The sequence below is a fragment of the Oncorhynchus mykiss genome, chromosome 9, assembly GCF_013265735.2.
Source record: "Oncorhynchus mykiss isolate Arlee chromosome 9, USDA_OmykA_1.1, whole genome shotgun sequence".
Taxonomy (NCBI): Eukaryota; Metazoa; Chordata; class Actinopteri; order Salmoniformes; family Salmonidae; genus Oncorhynchus; species Oncorhynchus mykiss.
In genome coordinates, this window is record NC_048573.1 from 23,399,337 (window position 1) to 23,413,104 (window position 13,768).

Sequence of the window (13,768 nt, forward strand, 5' to 3'; positions counted from 1 at the left end):
CTAAATACAAAGTAACAAAAAGAACAACCGAACCAGCTCCGTCAGGTACAAATCAGAAAGCAACTACCCACAAAACCCATGTGGGCAAGAGCTACCTAAGTATGGTTCTCAGTCAGAGACAACGATTAGACAGCTGTCCCTGATTGAGAACCATACCCGGCCAAAAACAAAGAAATACAAAAACATAGAAAAAAGAACACAGAACCCCCACCCTAGTCACACCCTGGCCTAACCAAAATAGAGGACACCTCATCACAAACCGTTTGTGTCCTTGTAGTCCAGCATTCTATACCATAGTAACCCATGCGTTGCTTTATCTTGGCCAGGTCGCAGTTGCAAATGAGAACTTGTTCTCAACTAGCCTACCTGGTTAAATAAAGGTTCAATAAAACACTCAAGAAATGAGAGAGTAGCCCAATACGTCCCTACAAACCAGGGGGTGTACAACTCAGGCCCTTGAGGTCCCAAGGAAAGTAAAACAAGACAGATTCAATGGGGGACATTTCGCCGGTGCCCACAAGGCTATTTTAAACTTAGGGGTTAGGGTCACAATTAGGGTTAGGGTCATAATTTGGTTTACGGGTAAGGTTTAGGTGTTCGGAATAGGTTTAGGTTTAGAGGTTTGGGGTGAGGGAAAATAGGATTTTCAATTGTTTGTTCCCCATAAGGATAGTAAAAACAAACATGTTTGTATGTTAGTGTGTGTGTTCGCGCTCTTGTTAGTGTGTGTGTGTGTGTGTTTCTGTGTGTGTGAGATGCGGCTGCCAGCCAATCCGACAGCTGCAGACGAAGCCAGAATTCCGCCAGTGTTAATAAATAACCACAGCAGGCCTGGCTATTTCAGGCTGCTGGAGGTGAGCGGAGCCAGGGTTCAACACCAGTACTACCAGCCAAAAGGTAGAAGTGAAGGTGGCTTGGAGGGGAACGAAGGGAGGGGGGAGGCACTATAAATACAATATGGCTGAGGTCAAGGACCTGGTGGTCTAAGTTTAGGCAAAACAAGCAGGCAATGATCAATGGTTGAGCCAGATGTATGATTTACAAAAGTGGGATTGACGTGTACAGATCCCAAGTCCGATTGCAGCCCATAACGTGCGGCCAACCTGTAGTTGTGCTGGTTTCTTACAGTAAGTTTCTGCAACAACCGTGAAACAATTGAGAAGGGACTTGAACCACCAGCCCTGCTGCCACAGCTCAAGTACACTACTGTACCACCTCTGTCATAGAGGTCCAGACCTCTTAGTGCCCATAGCATACTTCCACATAGGAGTGTCTACAATAGCACAAACAAAAACAAACAAAAAACACCCTGGGTCTCTAGCTTGGCCTGTGCTGACATTCCAGCTGGGAGCACAACGCCTTAAAATACAGGAGCCCTGAGGGGAGATTTATGCCCGTTAGGAAAGGTGAACGACTGCGGCGCTGCGTGTAAAAAGAACCCGAAAGGTCTCCCCTGTAAATGAAAGGTGTGTAGGTTAACGGCACCCTGTATTCTCCCAGCTGCCACCCTCACAGGGCAGGGGAAGCCTCTGTCTTTACCGTAGGAGAAGGGGAGAGGAGAGGGGGAGGAAAAGAGAGCAGAGGGGAGTGGAGGAGAAGAGAAACCTTTGCTACAAACAGGAGCAGAAGCGTAACTAAAGGCATCCGCCAGATCACCTTACAAACTAAAGCTCCAGGAAAGATTGACGTTTCAAGCAGCATGTATTAACATTATTAGTGGCAGAAGTTGGAGTAATAGTAGTCGCGGCAGTAATAATGATTTGCATGAAACATGTTTCCCGTACACGGCGGGCTATAAATTGTACGGCGGTAATTCAAGACATCCACCACCAATATGTCATCGCCGCATTCACAATGGTATTGCTGCCACAGCTAGCATAGGCCTACTACTACCCTAGCTTAAATTCTATATGTTGGACTTAAGTTCTATAGCTTAAATGCTATAGAGCAATATGTTTGGACATCCCCCGTTTGTCACAGCGGGTCTGGCCACAATGAAAGGAAGGAGGGGGGGGGGGGGGGGGGGGGGGGGGGGGGGGGGGGGTGAAGAGAGGTCCTTGAGAGGTTGGTGCAGCCCCCTCTCTCTGTCTGTCCCTCGCTTTCTCCACCTCCCTCCTTCCCTCTCTACACCCTTCCTCCCTCTACCTCCTGTCTCTAGCCCCTCTTCCACACTCCTTCCCTCCCTCCCTCCTTCCCTCCCTCCCTCCCCCCCCTCCCTCTTCCCTCAGAACTGATGAAGGACTTAATCCTGGGCGCTACCTCATCAGTCCAATAATCTAATTACGGGGAAAGAGAGTGTCAGGATAGATTCATCCCTCCATCGGGTGCTGCGTCGCCCAGCCCCTACAGTACCTACCCCTGCTCCGCCACACACTCGGCATTAATCACAACCAGGTTTCCTATGCTCTCTTTATCTGTCTTTCACGCTCAGAAAGGGCCCTTCTCTCCCTCTCTGTACATCTCCATCTCACTGCCTCTCTCTATTTTTCTCTCTCGCTTGCTCTTTGGCTCTTTCTCTCTCCCTCTCCCTCTCTGAAAGATACATATTTCACAGTGCATTAAAGATTTCTTCCCTCAGCCAGGCCGACAACTCATTAGAGCCATTAAAGGAGGGATGGAGGGAAGGAGGAATGGAGACATGGAGGAGGGGGGTTGAGGGCCCGCTCTGCTCCCCTCTCACTGAGGATAGGAACCTGTTTACCTGTCGCTCCCTGGGATCCACCGGTGCTCAACGATTAGTTGGGCAAATCCACTTTTACCCTGCGCCCCTTCTCCTAAAACAAGAGGGATCGATCGATATTGCCTTTCCGCATGGGGTGGGGATGGGGTAGGAAGTGGTGGTTGAATTTGGTTTCAACGCACGTTTAGGCAGGGCTTAACGATGTCTGGGGCTGCGTAAGAGAGATTGGAGATGAGGAATAACACACACACATACACAGACCTCGGTATCAGAGTCCATTTTGATTAGTGCCGGGTCTAACAATTCAGTCTCTCGGGGGATTTCCCTCCTGGAGTTGAAAGTAACTGCTGCAAACAAACTGAACACTCCAACTGCACCTGATTGGCTTACAGCTTGATGCCTACTGGATTCTGTGTGAGAGCAGAGACAGTCATAGCATTGACGCCAGTTACCCTCCTCTAAACTGAAGTGCCACAGCCTGCCTTAGACATGGCTTAGGGCATGGTGAGAGAGTCAATGAGTGAGAGAGCAGGAGACAAGAGGGACTGTGGACAGGGGACTGGGAGAAAGAAATTGGCAAACACATTCAGAAGGCCAAACAACAAGCCAATTAAACACTGAGAGAACAGTGTTGAAAATGTGTGTGTGCCTGGTAACCACAGCGACAGTAGTGGGAGTACCCTATCCCGCATAACCCCCCACTCCCAACCCCCCTCACATTTTAACCATCATCCATCTCAATTACGGGAGATTGGAGCGGCCAGTGCCTTGCCGGGGCTCCCCTGGCCTCTGGAGAGAAGAGGGGAGGGGGATGCCAACACCACACATGGGGCTAGGGAGAGAGGGGGAGAGAGGGGGGGGGGGGGGTGGCTGGCCCCAACCTGTGGAGCTCAGCTGGCCATTGGAGGGGAGGATGATTGGCCATGGCGGCCCACTGAGCAGTGATTGACGCAGCTGAGGCTCCTGGGAGATTCCCTCAGACGCTCCATAGCTCAAATGTGACACCTAGGAACTAAATAGTGCCACCACAGCCAACCCAATCACCCATTCCACCAATCTGTACTGATGGTGCAGGTGACCAGCTTTAACTGAGGCACCCTGCCCTCTCCTTTTTTGGTCCTCATTCACTGGCTCTCTCTTTTCTACCTCTATCCTCTCTATACCTTGCTCTGTCTTTACCTTGCAACCTCTCTTTCTATCCTTTTCCCTCCCTCTCTTCCTCTCCCCTCTCTCTCTCCCTCTCCGCGCCCTGGCTTTTACGTTCATCTGCTTGGATCTCTTCCACCTCGGGGAGATAATCCGCTAACTGGTTCATTCATACGGATGACATCATCAAATCCCTCTGCCGCCGTTGGCTGAATTAATCCTGTTCATTCTCTCGCTGACCGAGTCTATTATAGAGGAGCACATCCCGTGAGTTTCAAGAGAAGGGCTCCTGATAAAGGATAGAGAGAGGGAGGGAGGGAGAGAGGACGGGAAATAAAAGAGAAAGGGAGGGATGTAGGGATGTAGGGGAAAATAGGGAAAGAATTAGGGAGGGTGAGAGAGAGACGGAGGAGCGAGAGAGAGCGAAAGAGAGAGAGAGACAGAGACAGACACTGGCAGCCACCTCAGGCCCAAGTCCAAGCCCTGAGAGAGGGAGAAGTAACTCAATGCGCCACGCTAAGCGCTATCAATAGGCTCTTTCATCTGGGGTAGCATTAGCTCAAGCTGGGGTAACTGAAGTAGTGTGTGTGTGTGTGTTTGTTGAGTCTGTGTTGCCGTGTTTGAAGTGGATGGGATGTGTGTGTGTTCAGTCCACAAGGTTCAGGGTAGTGTGTGTGTGTGTGTGTGTGTGTGCATGCGTGCGTGCGTGCGTGCGTGTGTGTGTTCCTGCGTGCTTGTGTGTGTGTGTTTGCCCTCATGCGTGTGCGCCACTTTACTCGTGTGTGTGTCTGCAGCTGTCAGAGGGTCAAGGTACATGCATGTCATATTTTCTTTTTTACTTCCAGAACATGTGACCTAATGACACGGATGAGTTCCCAGACATTTGACGGCGGGCACTTCGAAAGCCCACACACGACCTATACTGCACATCCTGTGCTAGAACATGACATAAATGTACAGACTTTCTGCAAGGTACACACAGAAATACCTGCACAGCCGAGGACGTACACACAAGTTATAACGCACTGTATAAAAAACTCACACAGACACACATTCTTTTCAAATGACAACAGAACGTGACATTAACACGCACGCAAACACACACACACACACACACACACACACACACACTCACACACACACACACACACACACAAACACAGACCAAATCTTAAAATACAACAGCTGCCACAACAGAGAAAGGGGGGTTGGAGGGGGGGAATTAGGAATTTTCCCTTTGCAAGTCAAAGCTGGAACTGGGAATTAGCTCAATTTCTCCTGAGCTCTCAAGCATGGGAGACAGCCTGGCAAATTTCTGTTGAAGGAAGCGTGAGGTTGGCTACAGTATTAGCCTGCACTAGTGAAGCTAGGCTAGGCCTCTATAAAGTAGGTAGATGTCTCCCATAACTGATTTATGGTGAGGGCCAGATATTTGGTAAAGTCACACTGGTAGTTAGTTATACATAGGTGCATACCATCAAAGTGGTCCACCATTAAGAATGTAAACAATGGCAAGTAACCGTGCCTGACAACTAAACAATTTTGTTAGCTCCCTGAGGTAAAGCCTATGCTTTGGCTCAGTGGGCTAACACAGTCTTGTGACACTTAGAAGACACAGGTTATGAACCCAGTCGATCACATTGGGAGATACAGTGTTAGCCTGTGGTAGCAAAGTTAGTAACTAGCCTGGCTATGACTATGCTATGCTAGGTTAAGGCTAGGCTAGGCTACGCTAGGTAGTGAAGGAGAGGCGGAGGGAAGGAGGGAAGGGGGCCTGTAAGCCCTTTCTTTTCTTGCATGACAGAGCTGATTGGCTCCAGAGACAGATCATGCGGCAGGGTCACAGAGAGAGAGAGAGAGAGATGTTGCGTCAATGGCCAACGCTTAAATGAGCTTTGGCATTCTCTGATCTGCATTATGTATGATTGAATGCACGCATGCATCCATAAATGAATGTTAATACTACATATGGGCATTGGATGTTCTGCACAGAGCATAGAGTGGTTAATGTATGTACTGTATGTAAGCACACAGTACCAGTCAAAAGTTTGGACACATCTACTCATTCACGGGTTTTTCTTTATTTATACTATTTTCTACATTGCAGAATTATTCTGAAGACATCAAAACTATGAAATACCACGTGGTAACCAAAAACGTATTTAACCAATCAAGCTAGATTTAGATTTACATTTAGATTCTTCTAAATAGCTACCCTTTGCCTTGATGACAGCTTTGCACACTCTTGACTTGGAAGAATCTCAAATATAAAATATATTTTGATTTGTTTAACACTTTTTTGGTTACTTGATGATTCAATATGTATTATTTCATAGTTTTGATGTCTTCACTATTATTCTACAATGTAGAAACCCTTGAATGAGTAGGTGTGTCCAAACCTTTGACTGGTACTGTATATATTTTTGTATCGATAAAAGGCTAACTCTCAAGGTCAACAACAACAAAGCTTCCAAAACTGCAAACAGACATCCCTGACTGACTGTCTTCTTTGTGATAGGCTGAAGGGTGGGGGATGAGGAGGAGCCTGCAGATGGTGGGGAGCTTGTCGTTCCTCCCGTCACTGGCCAGATGACACACGTGCCGGCCCGATTTGTCACCGTGCTGGCATCATCAGAGAGGGACACGCACGATGTGTCAGAGATAGAGTGTCACGCTCTGTCCTCCCAATGAAACAAGACAGAGAGGGAGGGAGGACGGAAGGGAGGGAGGGAAAGGGGGAGGAAATAGGGAGTGAAAGAGAGATTGAGAGAGAGAGACAGGGAGAGATGGTTAGAAAAAGAGGAGAAGGAGTGGGAGACGGAGGGAGAGAGACGGATAGAGAGAAAGAGAGGGGAGAGAGACAAATGAATAGAGAAGAAGAGTGAAAGGTAGACAGAGGGAGAGAGAGGCAGGAGGAGAGGAGGCTGAATGCCAGCACCACAGAGTGACAGATCAGGCGTAAGGGCACCAGGATGGCAGCTTACACGACAAGCCCACACACACTGACGGCCAAGACAACAAGACATATTGAGTCACTGCGTCAGAATTACTCACACCATGCAAGGAAATGCATCTATAACACACTGGGCGAATGACTACTCATAGGACATTTCCTATTTACCAAGACAATATTGGTTTATACACATTGACTCAAAATCAAAACAAGGAGTGGGTGCCAAAAAAACAAGCTTTCCCCTTTATGCTCCATGGTCTCACAAACTTGGCATCCATACTGCCTCCCTCTAAATTGAACTTTATCGTTTATGTATTGTGAAGTGGGATAGAGTCCCCCCCAGTGCAGTGTGACATTATGTAAGGGGATGGGGTTTGGAGTGGTGGGGGGTATTAATATGGCCCAGTAGGTTCAGTGGCATACATACAGTCCAGTCCAGCGAGGGAGGAAGGTGAGTTATAGGCATGCTCTTCATATGTTCCCTTTATAGCGTGTGGGAGCTCAACCCTATGGTGGTGTGTATGTGTGTGTGTGTATGTGTGTGTGCTTGCGTACATGCACGTGTATGTGTGTAAGATGCCAGGGATTTAATGGGATTTCCAGCTCAGCAGAATTCACCTGTTAATCAGATGAAGAACCCCCACCCACATCACACACACACAAAAACACACCCTACACACACACACAGTATCGATCCACCTGCCGGCCGCATGGCCATTCATCAGTGGGATGGACACACCCAGGTGTGTTTTACTGTTGGCCAACACTCAGTCACCCAGGGTGTTTTACTTTTGGCCAACCCTCAGGCACCCAGGGTGTTTTACTGTTGGCCAATGCTCCTTCACGCTTTCGAGGAGCAGACGACCATCACAGCTCAGAGAGAGTGAGAGACTAAAGCCTTACAGTTGAGAAGGACTACAAAACCAATATGAGAAATACATCACATCTGCAAATGAAGTAAGAATGGGAGAAAGAACCCATAATCCTGTGTTGGTTGCCATTTTGGATTCTGCACTTCAGCCAGCGGTCGCGCTTGTAGCGAGCTGACATGGTTCTCTGACACCCGCCACTCAACCTCCGGCCTAACTGCGCCGTGACTCGCCCCCAAGCCACGACCGGCAGCCCCTTTGCATTGTCATCATTACACCCCTATTCAATTACCTTGACCTCCAGCAGGGCCAGAGCCTCCCTCCCTGTCCTGCTCCGTTGCCACGGAAGGTTAATTGAAAGCGAATGCAACATTAATTTCCTTTAATGAGAGCAGGTGACTGGCGGTAACTATGGAGAAGCTTGCGACCTCGCCGTGACATTTGTGGAAGTCTTGGAAGGTCCCTAATATGACAGGGTGGTTAGATATCGGTGTTGTGTGTGTGTGTTTCTAAGTAAATATAGCTGGAGCACCTTGTGACTCGAACTTTTGTGGAAGTCTTGGAACCTCCACTTAACTGTGTGTGTGTGTATGCACTGTTTGTGTGTCCACATGTGTTCATGCGTGTGTGCGTGTGTCCACACATGTACATGTGTCTGTGTGCACTACGTGTGTCCACATGTGTTCGTATGTGTGTGTGTGTGTGTGTGTGTGTGTGTGTGTGTGTGTGTGTTTGTGTTCAGCTGGTAGAATGCCTTTTAGAGAAATGGTCAGATCATTTCCCCACAAACAGAAAGAGTATAATACCATCACCCACATTACACTAGTCCAGAAAACGTTGCATGTCAACACATTCACATTAAGCCACAATCCCACACGCTACAATTCTCAACATGCTATAATTCTTCACACCACTCATGTGTCGAAAGACACGATAAGATACAAAACACCACGCAAAGGAACTAGCGCACTCCCTTCTTCAATCTGCTTAAACAAATACCAGGCAAATGAATGAATTTTGAGCAGCCACTGCCGGCTGTATCAAAAGATAAATCTCTGTTTTAATTCATTCCGCCGGATGCACACTATTTGTTATTTTAAAAACCTTTCACAGCATTTGTTGTTTTATCCTCTCTCCCAGATTTGGTTGTTTAATCTCAAAATCTATTAAAAGGGCAATAAAAAGTTGTGAAAGTAATACGTATAATCCATTGACCAAATCCGGGATTCAGTTACATATCGCGATACTTGGGCGACGACATAGTATTGATTTGTAAAATATATAATATACATACAGAATACAGTACAATTCCAAAGTTTGGGGTCACTTAGAAATGTCCTTGTTTTGTTAAAAACCTCTTGGGGCTAGGGGGCAGATTTTTCACTTTTGGATAAATAGCGTGCCCAATTTCAACTTCCTGCTACTCATGACAAGAATATAAGATATGCATATCATTCATTTGGATAAAAAACACTCTGAAAACACTCTGAAGTTTCTAAAACTGTTTGAATCATGTCTGTGAATATAACAGAACTTATGTAGCAGGCAAAACCCCGAGGACTAACTGTTCAGAAGGGATATTTCATAGGAACCTGTTTTCAGTTCCTACCGCTTCCACTGGATGTCACCAGTCTTTGGAACTTGGTTGAGGTTATTCCTTTGTGCAATGAAGAAGTAGGCCAACTAGGAACTGGGGACACTTTTGTGAGTTGCGCAAGACGTGAAAAGTGCCGCTGGTTTGTTTTCTTTCTTGTATTGAACACAGATTACCCCGTCTACAATTTGATCGATTATTAACGTTTAAAAATACCTAAAGTTGTATTATAAAAGTAGTTTGAAACATTTTGGCAAAGTTTATAGGCAACTTTTGAAATATTTTGTAGTGACGTTTTGTAAGCTGTTTTTTTCTGGATCAAACGCGCTTTATAAATGTACATTTTGGATATATATGGACGGAATTAATCGAACAAAAGGACCAATTGTGATGTGGGACATATTGGAGTGCCAACAAAAGAAGCTTGTCAAAGGTAATGCATGTTTTATATTTTATTTCAACGTTTTGTGAAGCGCCTGCAGGGTTGAAATATCCATTCTCCGTTGTTTACTGCTGGTGTAGATGGTACAGGCTATCAGATAATAGCTTCTTATGCTTTCGCCGAAAAGCATTTTTTAAATCGGACATGTTGGCTGGATTCACAATGAGTGTAGCTTTAATTGAGTATTTTCCCTGGCAATTTGCCAGTTGAGACATTTGCGTCCCACCTATCCCTAAGAGGTAGTTAAAGAAAATCATTTTTTTGTCCATTAAAATAACGTGAAATTCTGTGATGGAAGTAGTACACAGCGTTGTACGAGATCTTCAGTTTCTTGGCATTTTCTCACATGTTATTTTAATGGGCAAAAAATGTGCGTTTCTTTCAAAAACAAGGACATTTCTAAGTGACCGCAAAAAAATTTAACGGTAGTGTATATATATATGCATACATATAAACTCTCACTGTCAACTGCGTTTATTTTCAGCAAACTTAACATGTGTAAATATTTGTATGAACATAACAGGATTCAACAACTGAGACATAAACTGAACAAGTTCCATAGACATGTGACTAACAGAAATTGAATAATGTGTCCCTGAACAAAGGGGGTGGGGGGGTCAAAATCAAAGTAACAGTCCGTATCTGGTGTGGCCACCAGCTGCAATAAGTACTGCATTGCATCTCCTCCTCATGGACTGTGCCAGATTCGCTGTGGGATGTTACCCCACTCTTCCACCAAGGCACCTGCAAGTTTCTGGACATTTCTGGGGGGAATGGCCCTAGCCCTCACCCTCCGATCCAACAGGTCCTAGACATGCTCAATGGGATTGAGATCCCCGGCTTTTCGCTGGCCATGGCAGAACACTGACATTCCTGTCTTGCAGGAAATCACGCACAGAACGAGCAGTATGGCTGGTGGCATTGTCATGCTGGAGCGTCATGTCAGGATGAGCCTGCAGGAAGGGTACCACATGAGGGAGGAGGATGTCTTCCCTGTAACACACTGTGTTGAGATTGCCTGCAATGACAACAAGCTCTGTCCGATGATGCTGTGACACACCGCACCAGACCATGATGGACCCTCCACCTCCAAATCGATCCCGCTCCAGAGTACATGCCTTGGTGTAATGCTCATTCCTTCGACGATAAACGGAAATCCGACAATCACGCCTGGTGAGACAAAACCGTAACTCGTCAGTGAAGAGCACTTTTTGCCAGTCCTATCTGGTTCAGCGACAGTGGGTTTGTGCCCATAGGCGACGTTGTTGCCGGTAATGTCTGATGAGGACCTGACTTACAACAGGCCTACAAGCACCCAGTCCAGCCTCTCTCAGCCTATTGCGACAGTCTGATGGAGGGATTGTGCGTTCCTGGTGTACCTCGGGCAGTTGTTGTTGCCATTCTGTACCTGTCCCGCAGGTGTGATGTTCGGATGTACCGATCCTGTGCAGGTGTAATTACATGTGGTCTGCCACTGCGAGGACGATCAGCTGTCCGTCCTGTCTCCCTGTAGCGCTGTCTTAGGCGTCTCACAGTATGGACATTGCAATGTATTGCCCTGGCCACATCTGCAGTCATCATGCCTTCTTGCAGCATGCCTAAGGCATGTTCACGCAGATGAGCAGGGACCCTGGACATCTTTCTTGTGTCCCTGAACAGAGTCAGTAGAAAGGCCTCTTTAGTGTTCTAAGTTTTCATAACTGTGACCTTAATTGCCTATCATCTGTTAGCTGTTAGTATCTTAAGGACCGTTCCACAGGTGCATGTTCATTCATTGTTTATGGTTCATTGAACAATCATGGGAAACAGTGTTTAAACACTTCACAATGAAGATTTGTGAAGTTATTTGGATTTTTACTAATTATTTTTGAAAGACAGGGTCCTGAAAAAGGGATGTTTCTTTTGCTGAGTTTACATATATATATATATGTATATATATATATATATATATATATATATATATATATATTTACATACACATACACACCGTCTACACACCGTCTACATACATAGTATATTGTATTTTTTGCTAGGTAGCGTTAGCTCGCGCTAGTCGGCTGTACATACGCCAAAACTATGGCATTTTTCATCCTATAGTTTCTTCTCCATCTTCTTTTTAAAAAGTGAGCCGACATGTTTCACTTTTATTTCCATGACTGATCAAAACACATGTTTTCGTGCCCTCTCTACTCGCTTCAGCAGACATATAGTGAGCAATATGTTGGGAATATTAAATCACAATAAAAATCGTAGTATCAAATCAAAATACATATATATCGTAATACGTATCGTATCGGCACCTAAGTTTCGTAATAATATCATCTCGTGAGGTTCCTCGCAATTCCCAGCCCTAACGCATATGGTTGCCTTTAAGGCAAGCACCTTAAAAACATTTCAAGAATATTCACACATGGGAATCTTTATTATAGACATTCCATTATAGCACGTTCCGGACAGATTGGGATATGTCATATTTTGCCATGCAGTGCAACAAACCAAACACAAAGTGTATATATTTTTTTGCCAAGGCAGAGGCTTACTAAATCAAATTATGGTTGGGAATTAAATAAATATTTAAAAACTACAGTGTATTCCTCTCTTCTGGTCTCAGCAAGACATTGGACTCCCTGTGCAGAGGCTTTTGTTAGAGCAGAACATCCTTTTGGCAAGAGGGAACAGTGTGTCTGTGTGTTTGTGTGTGCATGCATATGTGTTATTAATTAAAGTTTGTGTGCACCAAGAATGTTTTTCTCTGGATACCCGCAGTGGTTTTTCTTCCACGGATCAAACACTTGTTTGAATACCATCGTCAAGTTAAATCCCTTAAAACGCAGACAGTACGAGCTTTTCTCCTAGTTTCATTTTCTAAATTAAAGTGACAACACTGTCCAAACAAAGACACATACAGTGCCTTCAGAAAGTATTCATAACCCTTGACTTATTTCACATTTTGTTGTGTTACAGCCTGAATTCAAAATATATATTTTTTACCTCACCCATCTACACACATAAAGTGAAAACATGTTTTTAGAAATGTTTGCAAATGTGTTGAAAATTAAATTACAGAAATATTTCATTTACAAACATTGCCGTTCAAAAGTCCTCTGTCCAGTGTCTGTGTTCTTTTGCCCATCTTAATCTTTTCTTTTTATTGGCCAGTCTGAGATATGGATTTTTCTTTGCACCTCTGCCTAGAAGGTCAGCATCCCGGAGTCGCCTCTTCACTGTTGATGTTGAAACTGGTGTTTTGCAGGTACAATTTAATGAAGCTTGCTCAGTTGTGCACCGGGGCCTCCCACTCCTCTTTCTATTCTCGTTAGAGCCAGTTTGCGCTGTTCTGTGAAGGGAGTAGTACACAGAGTTGTACGAGATCTTCAGTGTCTTGGCAATTTCTCGCATGGAATAGCCTTCATTTCTCAGACCAAGAATAGACTGATTAGTTTCGGAAGAAAGTTATTTGTTTCTGGCCATTTTGAGCCTGTAATCGAACCCACAAATGCTGATGCTCTAGATTCTCAATTAGTCTAAAGAAGGCCAGTTTTATTGCTTATTTAATCAGAACAACAGTTTTCAGCTGTGCTGACATAATTGCAAAAGGGTTTTCTAATGATCAATTAGCCTTTTAAAATTATAAACTTGGATTAGCTAACACAACATGCCATTGGAACACAGAAGTGATGGGTGCTGATAATGGGCCTCTGTACACCTATGTAGATATTCCATTTCCAGCTACAATAGTAATTTACAACATTAACAATGTCTACACTGTATTTCAGATCAATTTGATGTTATTTTAAATTGACCAAAAATGTGCTTTTCCGTCAAAAACAAGGACATTTCTTAGTGACCCAAAACCTTTGACGGTAGTGTAAATCTTCACACCCCTGAGTCAATCATTTTTAGAAGCACCTTTGCCAGCGATTACAGCTGTGAGTCTTTCTGGGTAAGTCTCTAAGAGCTTTCCACACCTGGGTTGTGAAACAGTTACGCATTATTCTTTTCAAAAATTATTCATGCTTTCAAATTGGTTGTTGATCATTGCTATACAATCATTTTCAGATCTTGCCATAGATTTTCAAGTAGA